The sequence below is a fragment of the Oxyura jamaicensis genome, unplaced genomic scaffold (assembly GCF_011077185.1).
Source record: "Oxyura jamaicensis isolate SHBP4307 breed ruddy duck unplaced genomic scaffold, BPBGC_Ojam_1.0 oxyUn_random_OJ71386, whole genome shotgun sequence".
In the NCBI taxonomy this organism is placed as follows: Eukaryota; Metazoa; Chordata; class Aves; order Anseriformes; family Anatidae; genus Oxyura; species Oxyura jamaicensis.
In genome coordinates, this window is record NW_023310489.1 from 1 (window position 1) to 16535 (window position 16535).

The 16535-nt window shown below is 44.5% G+C and overlaps 1 long non-coding RNA gene across 1 annotated transcript; it reads right to left on the reverse strand.

Annotated features, from left to right (window-relative positions):
- Window positions 1–13699: 13699 nt before the first annotated feature.
- Window positions 13700–16143, reverse strand: LOC118159633. The gene is made up of 3 exons (XR_004747187.1): window positions 16132–16143; window positions 15613–15614; window positions 13700–13844 (listed from the first exon to the last, which is right to left on the reverse strand). It is a non-coding gene; the product is annotated as an uncharacterized LOC118159633 (long non-coding RNA).
- Between the last annotated feature and the right edge of the window lie 392 nt (window positions 16144–16535).

The following is a 16535-nucleotide window of genomic DNA, read 5'->3' on the forward strand; positions in this document are numbered from 1 at the left end:
CTTTTGCCATGGCTTCACATCCAGGTCCAAAGAATTCCCTATGTGAGGTCAGACTGACAGACCTGTAATTTCCTGGATCCTCTTTTCCTTCCTTTTAGATGTCCGTCACGTTTGCTAGCCTCCAGTCAACTGGAACCTCCCCTGATAGTCAGGACTGCTGGTAAATTATTAAAAGTGGCAGTTAATTTTCTTCGTAGAGGCTCATATGATGATGTGTTTTGGATTTAGGAGGAAAATAGCAGTGATAATACACTGATGCTTTAGTCATTGCAGAACAGTGCTTACACATAGTCAAGGGTTTTTCTGCTTCTTATGCTGCCCTGCCAGTGAGGAGGCTGGGGGTGCACAAGTTAGGAGGGGACACAGCCAGGACAGCTGACATAAAAGGACCAAAGAGTCCATACTATATGACATCATGCTCAGCAATAAAAGCTGGAGGGAAAGAAGGAGGAAGGGGGGACATTGGGAGTGCCATTTGTCTTCCCAAATAACTGTTACATGTGATGAGCCCTGCTTTCCTGGAAGTGGCTGAACATCTTGTCGATGGGAAGCAGTGAATGAAATCCTTGTTTTGCTTTGCTTGAGCGTGCAGCTTTTGCTTTACCTAGCAAACTGTCTTTATCTCAACCCACGAGTTCTCCCATTTCTTTTACCTTTCTGATTTTCTCCCCCATCCCACCTGGGGAGAATGAGCAAGCAGCTGTGTGGTTCTTAGATGCTTGCCAGACTTAAACCACAGTAACATGATAGGTTAAATTTTAGTTTTAATCATTCAAAACAAGAATTAAGGGTCAAAGAACATTAGTAGAGTGTATGAAACAACTAACTTACAGAGCTTGTGTTGCCTTGCCATAGGAGCTTATGTCCGTGTTTCTAATAACATACTTCATTGTGATGTGCAAAAAAATGCATTGAATATGATCAAGCTTAGTCACAACTATCCATATTCCACTAGGAATATTCCTACTAGAGCCTTTATATTCAGGTAACTTTCACTCCGCATGGTTGTAGTGGGAGAACTGCGGGGATGTAGCATGATTTTAAGACAGGATGCCAGATTAGATCTTAAGGATACTTGGCTTCCTCAGCCAAGACACATAACATTAGAATAGTTTAACCTCTGTCTTCCCTTTGTCAGAGTCATGACTTCAATTTTTATTAATGCATTAACAGGCAAATGAGAAATTACAGTCAGTAAGGACTTCCTCTAAAAAAAGCCACTTTTGGCTCTCTGCCTCCAGCTGAGCATTCCATCTAGGGGAACAAAATGGAAAACACTGTCCTCGTCTTTTAGGCCTTTCTTAGCCAGTGAGCTTAAGTAGAGTGAATCACACAGTATAATATTGTAAAATGCTGGGACAGTTTGTCTGTGTTGTAGCCCTTGTTTTAAAGTGGGAAGAATCTCTAGAGATTTGCATGCTACTGGAAAACACAACTCCCTCAGTTAAAACACTTAAAATTGTTTCAGTTCTGTAGAAGTTTAGTATATTTTGCCTTTTTTTCTTTTGGTACGGTAACAGAAAGACAAGGTCATTTGTGTGTACAAATACATCCATCATCTGTTGGTTTTAACAGAGTTTTGAAATGCTGGGGGTTTGATATGCAAAGAATTGAATTCTTTTTGAGCAACTCAGCTTATTTTCCTTCTTTACTTGCTGTTAATAATGCTGACATATCAGTAACAGCATTAAAATGCTGAATCTTGTGAATGACTGTAAATGATTCTTCACTCATCAGCTAGTGAACCAGTAACCACTAAAGTGAATCACCATCAAACTCTGATTCTTATCTTAAAAAAGTTTCTTATCTAAGGCCATCACAGCCAGTTATATACTGGCATGTGCCCACTGATGTGATCTCTTTGAAGCAATGGAATCATATTTAAATGCTCTGCTAAACAAAGAACCCAGAGTGGTTCACTCTAAAAACAAATAAAACTGATGCTTTTTTGCTGCAGGAGCAATCAGTTTGAATTTACATTATATCACCCTCACAGTAAAGAATCTCTACCAACTATCCAATCTAAGTCTACCCTCTTTGAATTTAAAACCAATACTCCTTGCCCTATTGCTCCTCTCCCTGACAAAGAGTCCCTCCCCAGCTTTACTGTAAGCCCCCCTTTAGGTATTGGAAGGCCCCTCTAAGGTCTCCCTGGAGGCTTCTATTCTCCAGGCTGAACCAGCCCAATTCCCTCAGCCTGCCTTCATAGGAAAGGTGCCCCAGCCCCCTTGATCATTCTCATGACTGTCCTCTGGACTTGCTGCAACAGGTCCATGTCCTTCTTAAGCTGGGGGCCCCAGAGCTGAATGCAGTACTCCAGGTGGGGTCTTACGAGAGCAGAGTAGAGAGGGATAATCACCTCCTTCGACCTGCTGGTCATGCTTATTTTGATAGCAGCCCAGGATACAGTTGGCTTTCTGGGCTTCAAGTGCACATTGCCAGCTCCCGTTGAGCTTCTCATCAACCAGAACCCCCAGGTCCTTCTCCTCAGGGCTGCTCTCAATCCATTCTCCACCCAGGCTGTATCTGTGCTTGGGATTGCCCCAACGCAGATGCAGGACCTTGCACTTGGCCTCGTTGAACCTCATGAGGTTTGCACAGGCCCACCTCTCAAGCCTGTCAAGGTCCCTCTGCATGGCATCCCTTCCCTCCAGTGTGTCGACTGCACCACACAGTTTGGTGTCATCAGCAAACTTGCTGAGGGTGCACTCAATTTCACTGTCCATGTCACTGACAAAGATGTCAAACAGCGCTGGTCCCAATACTGACCCCTGAGGAACGCCACTCATTACTGATCTCCACTTGGACATTGAGCCGTTAACCCTCAACTCTGAGTGTGACCATCCAGCCAATTCCTTGCCCACCGAGAGGTCCATTAATCAAATCCATGTCTCTCCAATTTAGAGACAAGGATATCATGGGGGACAGTGTCAAATGCTTTGCACAAGTCCAGGTAGATGATATCCATTGCTCTTTCCCTATCCACCAATGCTGTAACCCCGTCATAGAAGTCCACCAGATTTGTCAAGCACAATCTGCCCTTAGTGAAGCCATGTTGGCTGTCACCAATCACCTCCTTATTTTCCATGTGTCTTAGCATAGTTTCCAGGAGGATCTGCTCCCTGATCTTTCCAGGCACAGATGTGAGACTGACTGGCCTGTAGTTCCCCTGGTCTTCCTTTTTTTCCCTTTTTAAAAATGGGGGTTATGTTTCCCCTCTTCCAGTCAGTGGGAACTTCACCGTACTGCCATGACTTCTCAAATATGATGGATAGTGGCTTAGGAACTACATCTGCCTGTTCCCTCAGGATTCGCAGATATATCTCATCAGGTCCCATGGACCTGTGCACTTTTAGGTTTCATTAGATGGTCTTGAACCTGATCTTGTCCTAGAGTGGGTGGTTCATCATTCTTCCAGTCCCTGCCTTTGCCTTATGGGGCTTGGGCTATGTGGTTAGAGCTCTTGCTGGTGAAGACTGAGGTTAAAAAGTCATTGAATACCTCAGCCTTCTCACCTGGGTGATCAGGTGTCCCATTTCTTTCCAGAGAGGTAAACAGAAGGAACTGGAGTCATCCTGAAGATACCATCAATAAAGACAAAACAAGAAACTGAGGAACATCTTATCACTTGAGATGGTGAAAAATAGCCTGGGAGAGAATAAAATAGCCTGAGAAACAAGGAATTATTGTGAGAAATAAAATATCATTTAAAGAAAATAAGAAACATTGTAATCTATTGGCTATTTCAGGATGAAGACAGAAATTAACAGTATCTATAAGTTACTTGAAGTAGTGGTGTCCTACACCCTCTTATGTCTCGATTATAAAAAAGGGCCTGATTTTCTGCCCAAAGTGGAGCTCCTCTCTATATGTTGTTTAGTTGTTTGTTTTTTTTTTCCCTCCTTAGCTTAGGTTGAAGCTTTGCTGGAATGTCAGGGTAACTCTGTGATGCTATGACACCAACTCCTAAACTCAGTGATGTTCCACATCCCATGATATGGGTCAACTTTGAAGGGAGACTGTCCATTACTTTGATCCCCTTTCTGGGACCACTACTTGGAGTGGTCAGTCTCTTCTGAGATGGGTTTCCTTAATTAGACCCTTTGTGGTTGGTATGACCTAGATCCCCCTTCTGGGATCAATATGATGCATTTGGTACCGGAGTTTTTATTAATATATGCATGTAATCTGTCAAAGTATAATATTGATAACGAGAACCTATTGTAAGTATAGTATTGATAAGTATAATCAGTATTATAATATTCATAAGTTTGTAAACCATAAGTATTTTCACTGCCATAGTATTACTGAAAAGTTTGATGACCCTATAATACCAATTTGCTGCTGTATTACTGATTTTTACTACCTCTAAGTGCCTTTCCACTACTTCTGATTGCTGCTACTATTAATTAATGCTATACTTTTAATATCTATTACATATATATATGCTTTCTGGTAATATCTGTAATAGTTTATTATATATATATTTGCCTTATTAATCATAATATACTTGCTAGTGGTGATTTGTGGTGATCTCTACTAAATAGAATTCTTTAGAAATAAAGGTTGGGGGGGGGGAAATAAACTAAAGAGAAAACAAAACTACAGAAGGTTGCCCAGAACCATGTCCAGATGGCTTTTGAAGATCTCCAAGGAGGGAGACTCCACAACTTCTCAGGGCAACCTGTTCCAGTGCTTGGTAGCCTCACAGTAAAGAAGTGCTTCCTGATGTTCAGATGGAACCTCCCAAGTTCCAGTTTGTAACCATTGCCTCTTGTCCTGTCACTGGGCCTCACTGAAAAGAGCCAAGCTCTGCCTTCTTTGTACTCTCCTTTCAGGTATTTATATACATTGATGAGATTCCCTGGGAGCCTTCCCTTTTCTAGGCTGAACAGTCCCAACTCTCTCAGCCTCTCCTCATAGGAGAGATGTTCCAGTCCATTAACTATCCTCGTGGCCCTTCACTGGACTTCCTCCAGAATGTCCATGTCTCTCTTGTACTGGGGGCCCAAGAACTGGACACAGGACTCCACGTATGGCCTCATGTGGTGGTTTTACTCGGGTGGGCGGCCGAGCTCCACCATAACCACTCTCTCACTCTCCCTCCTCAAAGAGGAACAGGGAGAAAATACGATGAAAGGGGCTCAAGGGTTGAGATAAGGATGAGGAGATCGCGCAGTAATTATTGTGACAGGCAAAACAGACTCAGCATAGGGAGATAGTAAGATTTATTGCCTATTACTAACGAGCTAGAGAAGTGAGAAACAAATGAAATAAACTAAAAGCACCTTCCCCCCCATCCACCCTCTTCCACCTTCTCCCCCCGAGTGGTGCAGGGGAACGGGGGAATGGGGGTTATGGTTAGCGCTTCTTCGCCACCACTCCTTCTCAGTCACTCTCGTCCCCTGTGCTGTGGGGTCCCTCCCACGGGATGCAGTCCTTGCCAAACCAATCCGGCGTGGGCTTCCCACAGGCAGCAGCTCTTCAAGAAATGCTCCAGATATGGGTCCGTACCACGGGGTCCATCCCTCGGGAACAAACTGCTCCAACCTGGGTCCCCCACGGGCAGCAGCTCCTGCCAGGTCACCTGCTCCTGCGTGGTCTCCTCTTCACGACCTACAGGTCCGGCCCGGAATCTGCTCCGGCAGGGGTCTTCCAGAGGCCGCAGCCTCCATTGGTGCAGGTCCACCTGCTCCACCGTGGTCTCCTCCACGGGCTGCAGCGTGGAACCCTGCTCCACCGTGGCACTCCATGGGCTGCAGGGGGACATCCTGCTTCACCATGGTCCTCACCACAGGCCGCAGGGGACTTCTGCTCCAGCGCCTGGAGCATCTCTCCCCCTCCTTCTTCACTGACCTTGGCGCCTGCAAGGCTGTTCCTCACTCCTCTCACTCTCCCAGCTGCTCTGTGGTGCAGCGTTTTTTTTCCCTGTCTTAAATATGCTCTCTCAGAGGCGCAAAACAACATCACTTATTGGCTCAGCTCTGGTCAGCAGTGGGGCCCTTACCAAACATGGGGCAGCTTCTAGATCCTTCTCATAGAAGCCACCCCTATGCCCCCCGCTACCAAAACCTTGCCACAGAAACCCACTGCACCTCATCAGTGCTGAGATCACCTCTGTTGACCTGCTGGCAATACTTTGCCTCATGCAGCCCAGCCTACTGTTAGCCTTCTTTGCGACAAGGGCACATTGCTGGCTCATGTTCAACTTGGTGTCCTGAAGGGATGCATGACATGGACTCCAGATGGCTCGTGAACAGGAGACCTTTATTGCTCTTTTTCACTAGTACATATACTTTCCCTGTAGCCCCACGTGCTGTCCACGCGCCCAAATCTGTCATACAATTGGTTAGAGACCTTCAGATGCGCCTCGAGCCAGCCAGCAATTGGCCACTGCCCATCTCATCTTTAACTGCCCAAGCTCATCTTTAACACTGTAGCCAATTTACTTTAGCTCAACCTTGCTCAAGTTTTTGTTTCTACCACTTGTTTCCTCATTATCTCTAATTCAGGGACGTGTGACACAGTGCAAAGCCACCTGCAAATTCATTTCCCACAATTCCCCCTTTTTTATTTTCAACCAACCAAACGCTTTCTATAGATTTTTCTATCAAGCACTGCAGACATTGCAATAAGCAAGGTACAATAAGCAACAGGGTGAAAATCACATGCAAAATTATGATTGTAACGTAGCGTGCCTGCTAGAATCTACATCAATCAACAAGCCACTAAGCGCTAGGGATGGTGCTTTGTAGCGATGCTGCATCTCATTTGCACAGCACAATCACACAATCACGCAAAGAGGCCTCTTGCACTTTTCATTCATACCACAAGAAAATATCACTTAAAATAATTTGTCACGGCTTCAGGAGGTCCTTGTCTACTCCCGTGGTGAGCAGCTGAGAGTGGAGGCACCTCCGAGGAAAATGACACCTAGGGGCGTCTTCTCCACAGTCGATCCCACAGCCGAGCAGAGCTGCTCCTGGCACAAGGAATGATGCTATTATAGTTTTGTATAATTACACCAAAGAGATTGTGATAAGGATCAAGTGTGGCGTTGATGATTTGTTTCATGGTTTGTTTTTTGCCCATGTAATTGAACCTTACACATGTTGTGGCTGTTACACTTCCCAGGATATCTAATTCCTGTGGCTCTAGGGGCGCACTAGCCAGGGACAGGCACATCCCTTCTTGTCCTGTCATGTCGTTGAGGTTGACTCAGATGTTGCGGCATGGTTGGATGGAGACCCAGGGCTGGCAATAACTGACGACAGCGGCGATTGTGAGGAGGAGGCCAACCATGGCCTTACCCCCTTGCTGGTACCCATCTTGGTCCGTGACCTGTGGAGACACAAGCATGCCCTCGACCCCAAGTTATTAGAGGCTGGGGTCCCTCCCAAAGACCTGTATTTATTTATTTATTTATTTATTTATTTATTTATTTATTTATTTACATTACTTAGGCCTGCTCTGATTGTGGCACCTGTAACAGCGCATAATTCATATTTTTGTAATGTTTTATTATGGGCGGTACCTCTTTGTGAGGAAAGGGTAATGCTAGGTGATTCATTATGTAAAGTGCCTTTCCCAACCTGTTCTGTGGTGTTTCCTGGGTGTCTCCCCCTTTTTGTTTATTTAGCAGTGCTTTCAAGGTGCGATGTGTGCACTCAACAATGGCTTGACCCGTGGGGAACGAGTAATTCCTGTGATGTGTCAGATACCCCGAGTTTGAAAAAAGGTTTGAAGGGAGTGACTACCATAGGCAGGGCCATTGTCAGGTTTTATTTCCTTTGGGATTCCTAGCGCTGCTTAAGCAACACAGAAGTGAGCCCGGACATGGTGACTAGTTTCACCCACCACAGCTGTTGCCCAAATAGCATGAGAGAAAGTATCTACTGATACGTGAACATATTTCAAGCGACCAAATTCTGGAATATGCATTACATTGGTCTGCCATAACTGTAAGGACCATAGACCTCTATGTTTTACCATTAAAGATGGGGTCAAAACATGTTGTTGACAGTCAGGACATGTTTGGACAATCAATTTGGCATCAGTTGTTTCCTCATTATCTCTAATTCAGGTACGTGTGAAACAGCGCAAAGCCACTTGCGAATTCCTTTCCCACAGTGTCCAACAGGACTCCCAGGTCTTTTTCTGCCAGGCTGCTTTCCAAGCTTCTGGGTAACACACACACACACACACACACAGCATGTACTGGTGCCTGGGGTTGTTCCTCCCCAGGTGCAGGATTTGATGAACTGCATGATGTTCCTGTCAACCCATTTCTTCAGCTTTTCAAGGTCACTCTGGATGGCAGCAAAACTCTCTGGTGTATCAGTGTCGAACAATATATAGGGGTGGCTGGCCGGGGTGGGGGCCCAGCTGCTTGGGGATAGGCTGGGCATCGGTCAGTGGGTCGATGTGAACCAACCCATACGACACCCATAATTCTCTTGCACAAACTTGCTCCAGGTAGTTACAGGGACCTGCTCCCATGGGGGCTTTGTGGCAGCCGTGGCAGCATTCATAGCACGGGTATTTGTATGTGGTCCTGGGCATTATCATGGAATCATTAAGGTTGGAAAAGACCTCCAAGATCATCTGGTCCAACCATCCCCCTACCACCAATATCACCCACTAAACCATGTCCCTAAGCACCATGTCCAACCCTTCCTTAAACACCCCCAGGGACGGTGACTCCATCACCTCCCTGGGCAACCCATTCCAATGCCTGACTACTCTTTCTGAGAAAAAAATTACTCCTAATTTCCAACATGAACCTCCTCTGGAGCAACTTGAGGCCATTCCCTCTAGTCCTATCGCTGGTTATCTGTGAGAAGAGGCCAACCCCCCAGCTCCCCACAACTTCCTTTCAGGTAGTTGTAGAGAGCAATAAGGTCTCCCCTGAGCCTCCTCTTCTCCAGACTAAACAACCCCAGTTCCCTCAGCTGCTCCTCATAGGACTTCTGTTCCAGACCCTTCACCAGCTTCGTAGCCTTTCTCTGGACACACTCCATGGCCTCGATGTCCTTCTTGTAGTAAGGGGCCCAAAACTGAACATAGTACTCAAGGTGTGGCCTCACCAGAGCAGAGTACAGGGGACAATCACATCCCTGGTCCTGCTGGCTACAGGTTCGTATTGTAGTAAATGTTCATACTGTAGTACAATCATTGTCATCTCCATCATTTGAAATTTTGGTTTTGATTAACGGTCATATAGGTATAGGTTCAGGGGTAAAATCATAATCTGAATCTATCATCAGTTCATTGTTATCATTACTATACCAGATGTCCTCATCCCATGTCTCACGATTTGCACAGTGTATCAATTTGCAGATTTGTTTAGCAGAGACTGAGGATGGTATCTGATTTAGTAAGAGATCTAATTTTTCCTGTAGTTGTTTTTCTCACCTTTCAGCTGAGGCCAATAGCATTTTAAGTTCTCTAATCTCTGTTCCTAGTTTCTCTCGGTTTTCCTTTTGAAAAGCCAGTGATGTTTTCAGCACTTCATTTTCTGATTTTAATGCAGCATATTCTACATCTGCAGTTCTTTCAGGGAGAGGGGATTCTTTAATTTCCTTTTTGCGCGCAAGACAAACAAGCACACAGTACTGCACAAACAATTCCTTTGCCTTTACATTCCCAAAATTTTTGCTCATTACTACATTGTCCTATCTGCTCTATCATTTTGTCCTCATCTTTCCAAAATTTTTGGGCCCATTTTATTCCAACTTTCGATGGTCCACACTTATATTTTTGCAGCAGTTTATCCATGTATTTAAATCTACCTATTCTAAGAACTTCTGTAAAATCTACGTGTACATTTTGGAAGCATTTAATTCCTGGTTCTCGCCCTCCTTTGGGCTGACTGCAGATAATTTTCCTATTTACCTTTTGACATACTACACAACTCTTGCATACTTGTTCAGCCAGAGTATATATATTCCTACACATACATATTTCCGTAGGACAGCGTCACACATTGCTTGAATTCCTCAATGACCCTCTTAATGTAAAACAGTTAATATTTGCCTCATTAGCACTTTATTCAGCATTTCTCTCCTCTCAGGGAGTATCTGTTTTCCTTTGGACTTTGTGACTCCTAATTCCTTACAAACCTCTTTCTTTTAAAACTTTTTACTTCTTTTTAGTTTTGGGTAGGGGTAGCTCAACAATTCCCTGAATCCCCTCTGGATTTATTCTTCATTCCCCCTCACACACCAAATGCCCTAAATACTTGACTTCTCTTTCTATAAATTGTAATTTATTTTCCAATACTTTCAAGCCCTGTTTTCCCAGAAAGTTGAATAGCTTATTAGTGGCTTCCCTCACAACAGTTTTCTCCTGTCCTCATAATAAAAGATCATCCACACATCATAAGAGTAACACCTCCTCCGGAGGTCGGAATTGCTCCAAAATTTGTTCTAGAACTTGCCCAAATAAATTTGGTGGCCCTGTAAACCCCTGAGGTAAAAGTGTCCATCTGTATTGCTGCTTCCACCCCATTTCAGGGTCTTTCCACTCAAAGGCAAATATATCTTTGCTCTCAGGGTTTGAGAGCACTCCATTAATAACACCGTTATTCCAGTCTAACAATTTACTTTTTGAATGCCCAATTTCATTATCAAATCCTTTCCCAACAAGTTAGTCCCTGCCTTGGGTACATATAATAATTGTCCAGTGATCATTCTATCCCTAGTCTCAACCTGGTATTCCCAAAAAGTAGCACTGTTATCCCAGCCCCTTCTACCCCCATCACATTTAGGGTTTAATTAGTTAATTTAATCCCTGATACTTTACAGGCCATCAGTGACCTACTTGCCCTAGTGTATTGGTGGCAAGGTTCTGGTAGTGGGGGGGCTGCAGTGGTAGCCCCTGTGAGAAGAATCCAGCAGCTGCCCTGTGGCAGATAAGGGCCAGTTTCAGCTGGCTCCAAAGGGGCCCACCGCTGCCCACAGCCAAGCCATGAGCAATGCAGTTTGTCCCTCTGTGAGAGCACATCCAAGAAAAGGGAAAAAAAAAAGCAAAAACAACTGCTGCACAACAGCAGCTGGGAGAGTGAGGAGTGAGAAACCTCCCTGCAAACACCAAGGTCAGTGCAGAGGAGGGGGAGGAGGTGTTCCAGGTGTCAGAGATGAACCTCCCTCCCCCCGCCCCCCCCCCGCGGCCCACAGAGAGGCCCAAGGTGGAGCAGGCTGACTACCCCTCACCGCAGCCCATATCTCCACACTGCAGACTGTGGAGAGGAACTCATGCAGGAGCAGGTTATCGGGGTGGGAGGTGGGGCGGGGTGTGTCCCGGGGGTCCCAAGCCGGACCAACACGCTCCTGACAAATTGACCCCGAGACACAGACCCACACCTGGAACAGCTCCCAAAGAGCCCCTGCCCATGGAAAGACCCACACAGGAACAGCCCAGGAAAGTCGGCACCCCATGGGAGGGACCCCACACCAGAGCAGGGGGGAGAGTGACCGTGAAGAAGCAGTGGAAATGAAGCACCACAGACTGACCACAGCCCCTACTCCCAGCCCCCCCCCACGCCACTCAGGGCAGGGACGAGGTGGAAGAGAGTGGATGGGGGAAGGTGCCCCCCAGTTTGTTTCTCTGTTTCTCACCACTCCAGCCCGTCAGCAACAGATAATAAATTTTATTAATCTTCCTATGCCAAGTCTGTTTTGCCCACGGCGATAACTGTAGAGTGATCCCCATTAAGGTACACTTGAGGAACCCTTGATGTACACTTTTTCATTTATCAGGGAACTAGCTTTCTGAGAAGCCCCGACTCCACTATTCTGAATTTATAGCAGCAATCTCTCCTCCTTCTTCCACTCCGGATACTCTGCCTTACTACCCAGTATGCTGTGAATACCATTTGTTTTACTCTCTACTTTTCCTTCTCATCTCCCCTCCTGGCATACACATTCATACTACCTACACTGTTCACTCCATCCTCCCACCTTCTGGAGCTTTTTCTGTGTATCTTGCCAGACTTTAATCACAAAATGAACCTTAAAGAGCTCTTGGACTACTGGCTCCTCAGGATTCATCCCCGACTACTTTCTAATTCTGGCCCTGAGTCTCTCATATGATTTCTATGTTGTGGGTTGCTATTATACCAGTTGGATAAGCAGATATTTCTGCTCTATCGGAATTGCTCTCTGTCCGGCGGGGGCGTTAGTTCTTTCTCATTCTTGCATAGCTGCCTGCCGAATCATTCCCCTCCTAAACAGTATTCTCCACTGAAAACATACTGAGGATTGACAGTGTCGTGTCGTGTGTCGTCCGTCCGTGTCCCTCGTATACTGGTCTTTTGTCTCCCCTACTCAGCAGGAATACAAATTAGGCCTTAGAAACAGATTTGACTGTTCTGACAGGCCCTCAATTAAAGACTTCATTTCCTTCTTAAAACTCCTAACCTCTCTGCTGATAAAGGGGGATACACATATATAAGGGGGGATACATAACATATTTGTCCTTGTCCCATTGGAACCTCCCTAAGAGGATACACAGTTAGTGTTAGTACTGTTAGTATCAGGGAAGGGGAAATCCCCAGTGTCTCTCTTACATTGTTCTAATTCTTGCCAGAGCCTAGAGTGCACTCCTTCTCCAGGGACAGCATCAATTGCAGTCCCTGTCTCCCCTCCTGGAGCAGCTGCTGCTGCCACCAGTGCAATATTAGGATTACAGGAAGCATAACTTGGCTCCTTCTCTGAAAAATGCATCTTACTGTTTACATATAAATTTTATGCCTGAATTTTCATCAGACCCATATTTTGGCCAAAATACTGAAGTTCCTTTTGTTTTTTTAGGCCAGACAATTACACAATATCTAACCATTTTTTAAAAAAATCTTTTTCCCTAGATTTTGGATTGTCTTCCCAATTCCTTATCATTCTCCCCAAAGGACTGTCTTTAGGCACAATCCCGGGGTCTCCACCCCCACCCTGCTGACTCTTGGAACCATTAATCCCCATCTCTTCCTGACGTACTGCTGTGGACTTTACCACCCACAGGGTACCACACGCCTTCACCTAGGATTAGGACAGAGGTGGGGTGTACTGCCAAGCACCTCACCTCACCGTGCTTGGGGTGCTGTACACCTAAGGGCCCAAACCCCCGAGACTCTCTTTCACCCTTCAATCTTTCATTTCATCCGTCTCCGGCCGTGCCCCTCATGGGACTACGGAACCGTAGATCGGGACTCCACACTTCCTTTGCACTAAAAGTGAATCTCATTCACACTCCACACAAAAGTCTCCCCAATCCCACCCCAAGGCAATATACAGTAAAGTTTGCCTTACCTCGGTCTGTGCACAGACTTCCTGGTCCAAGTTATCAGTAGTTATCCTTGTGCCTGTGCTGTTCCTGTGCTGTGTCTGTGCTGTGTCTCTGCTGGCCTCCCTTCTCCCCAGAGTTTCGCAGAGCCTGTCTTCAGGTTAACAGTCTCAGTCCTTTGTCGGCCATACCGAAACAACCCAACACCCCTGACAGGACTGCTGAAATCAGCAGGGTGCACCTTCCTGTCTGTGGTGGCAAGAAGTCTTCGGCAGGCGACAAAATCCCAGATGAGCCCCCAAATTATGAGAAAAATCTCAATTTTTTTTTTCAGACAGGATCTTCTGTGAAGCTATTTTATTCACGATTGCAATGGCGGGCGTCCTGCAAGCAGGAGCACACAGTAAAAGTTTATCATAATCTTATATTCCCTATTGCCCGACACGTGATTTCACCCCTGTTTCCTCATTGGCTGAGTACTACAAGTTCACAACCTACTCAATGCACTTCTGTACCATATATGTACAATTTTATTTGACCAACCATTAATTTAATTTCTCCTTTTCCTTTTTTTTTTTCTCATGACTAGAGTGCCTGTGAATTTTGGTTTTACTGATTTCGTACTGCTCATCCTGTTTTTCTTAGTTATCCTCCTTATTTTGGGACAGTGGGACCGTCCCCTTATCTGCTTAACATACTTCCCACTGCTATGCCGCAAAATCACTTCTGAATACGCAAGGTTAGTGGAATTTTCCACTGCAAAAACACCTTCTATTGCAAAAACACAGCTTTGTTTCTCATACTGGCAATCCTGCTGACTACTCCAATTTTACTCTCGCATTGAAGGGGACTTATCAGAGTCAAATGTTTGCCTATTTCAGAGCCCTGCTAAGGGCTTTCACAGTGACAATTTCATAAAGTTGAACGTATGTGCAGTCCAACATTTGCCTATTTCAGAGCCCTGCCAATTACTTTCACTGAGACAGTTTCAAAAAATTGAACGTATTTAATAAGATATGGAATTGCCATTGATAAATACACTTTATGCAACAGCACTAATATAGGATAATAGTGCTAGCAAAATGCTATCCTGGGTATTCTTCACCAGAGGGTGAAGGCGCTGAGCTTACCAAGACAGCATCCCTGTTTTGGTGGAGAAGGAGCACAGCCTGTTGACTGCCTCTTCTAGGTTTCCATTTTCTTCTTCCCCCTCTCCAGCTCTTCTTTTTTCCTCACTCTAACTTCATCTTCTCTTTTTTTCTTCTTTCTTCTCCTTTTTTACACTAACTCCTAATACTCTTTTATATCCTAACTTTATCTGTTCCCTCCCTGAGGTGACTTTTAGCATGATTTGGGTGGAGAGTTGAGTGCTATAGTCATATATGTTTAGCATGTACTTATTTAAACTCATTATCATATTCAGGGGTGTGGACTTGAATATTTATTTTACACTTAATGAAGCAAAATGTTTCACTTTGGCACTGTGGCACTCAGGATTCTGTTCTGCCACCAAAACAGGGCTGTCCAGCCAACACAAGACTCCCTCCTTTACCAACCTCTCATATCAAGCTTGCGGACCTCCATCCACAAAGTTTGTGTAAGAGATAAACAAGAACAAGCTGCTCAATTCCCCTTTCCCCAAGGCCGGTGCTTATCAGTGGTGCTAACAAATCTGACTGTTCTCCATACCCCTCTCTGGAAGTGTTCAAGGCCAGGCTGGATGGGGCTTTGAGCAACCTGGACTAGTGGAAGGTGTCTCTGTCCAGGGCAGGGGGGTTGGAACTACATGCTCTTAAGGTCTCTTCCCACCCAAATCATTCTGTGATTCTATGAACTTTGAAGGAACTTCTTCTATGTCTTTATTTTCAACCTCAAACTAAACACGGAGCATTTGGGGGAAGTTATAGGGAAGTTATGAGGAAGTGAAAAAGGATTTCAGCCTTATTCAGCCTATGCTGGTTGAGCTTTGGTGGAGTTACTTGCAACTCAGGTGTCTTGGAATCTGAGAGCGCAAAAGATAATTGTTGCATTAAAAGCATTACCAAAGTTCCTAAAAGTGTCTGCCCTGCTAGGAGTAAAGGTAGAAACAGGCTTCTGAGAGTGCATCTGGCCTGGTGAGATAAGCATAGCTTTCAGAGCAGCTTCAGTAACTAATTTGAACCCCCCCTCTCCTCAGCTTCTCAAAAATGTCAATATTATTTCAAAGAATACTTATCAGGGCACTTCCAACAAAGATTTCTGGATAATCTCCAGTTCTTGTTAAGGTATGGAGTTTTAAGAATCCAGAGATGCATTTTTTTTCTTTAGATTTAGAAAAGCATATTTTTGCTTGACAGCTGTGCTACAGGATTATGATTAAATAGTATTTAAACCTTGTCATCTTACTCTGTGAATAGACTGGGTAATTTTTCCATTGAGAAACATTAACTGTCAATAAGCAGAATTCATTTCATGGTCATTTGTCACTTTCTATTAAGACCTTTAAAAAATAGGACTAGATCAAACAGATGGCTGATAAAAGATTAGATGCCAGTTGTTGGTGCTGGTTCATCTAACAAGTTAGAGAATTTGAGACTCACTTGAATTTCTGGTATATGGCATTTTCATTAATCTCTGTAGAAATAAGCATGTGACTTGTTTGCTAGTGGATCTCCAATCTGTAGTTCAAAATATCAAGAAATCACTGGTGTAGGTGACTGGCTGTGAGTATGAGATTCTGTATCTTTCTTTCTGATATAATGTACTTCTCTGTTTTCAGGTTCACACAATGCTAGGGACCAAAGAAACATATACCACTTGTGTGGTGCTGCGACTAACCTTCTTAAAGAAGACTCCAAATTAAATATCTTCAACCTATTTATCCTAGGACTGTCTTTTCTTTGGAGAAAAGCTCAACAGGGAAACTTTGCACTGGAACCATTATAAATAAATCTACTTAAAGAAATTGCTACCTGAAGACACTTTTGCAGAGATCAAATCCTGCTTTTCATCTATTTACACTTCAGACTGTAAATAATGAGTGAGTTCTGGTTATGTTTCAACTGCTGTATTGCTGAACAGCCTTGGCCTGTTAGTATGAGTACTGGCACTGTTTTGTTTTGTTTGTATATAATACATTGTTTGTTTGTTTGTTTTAAAAAGATTCCTAAACTAGTGCTGTTAGACTAAGCTCAGTGAGAAATAAAGAATTAACTACCATCTTGTTTTAACTAGTACAGAAAAATATCTGATCTAGACTGTCATGCAGTTATTTTCCT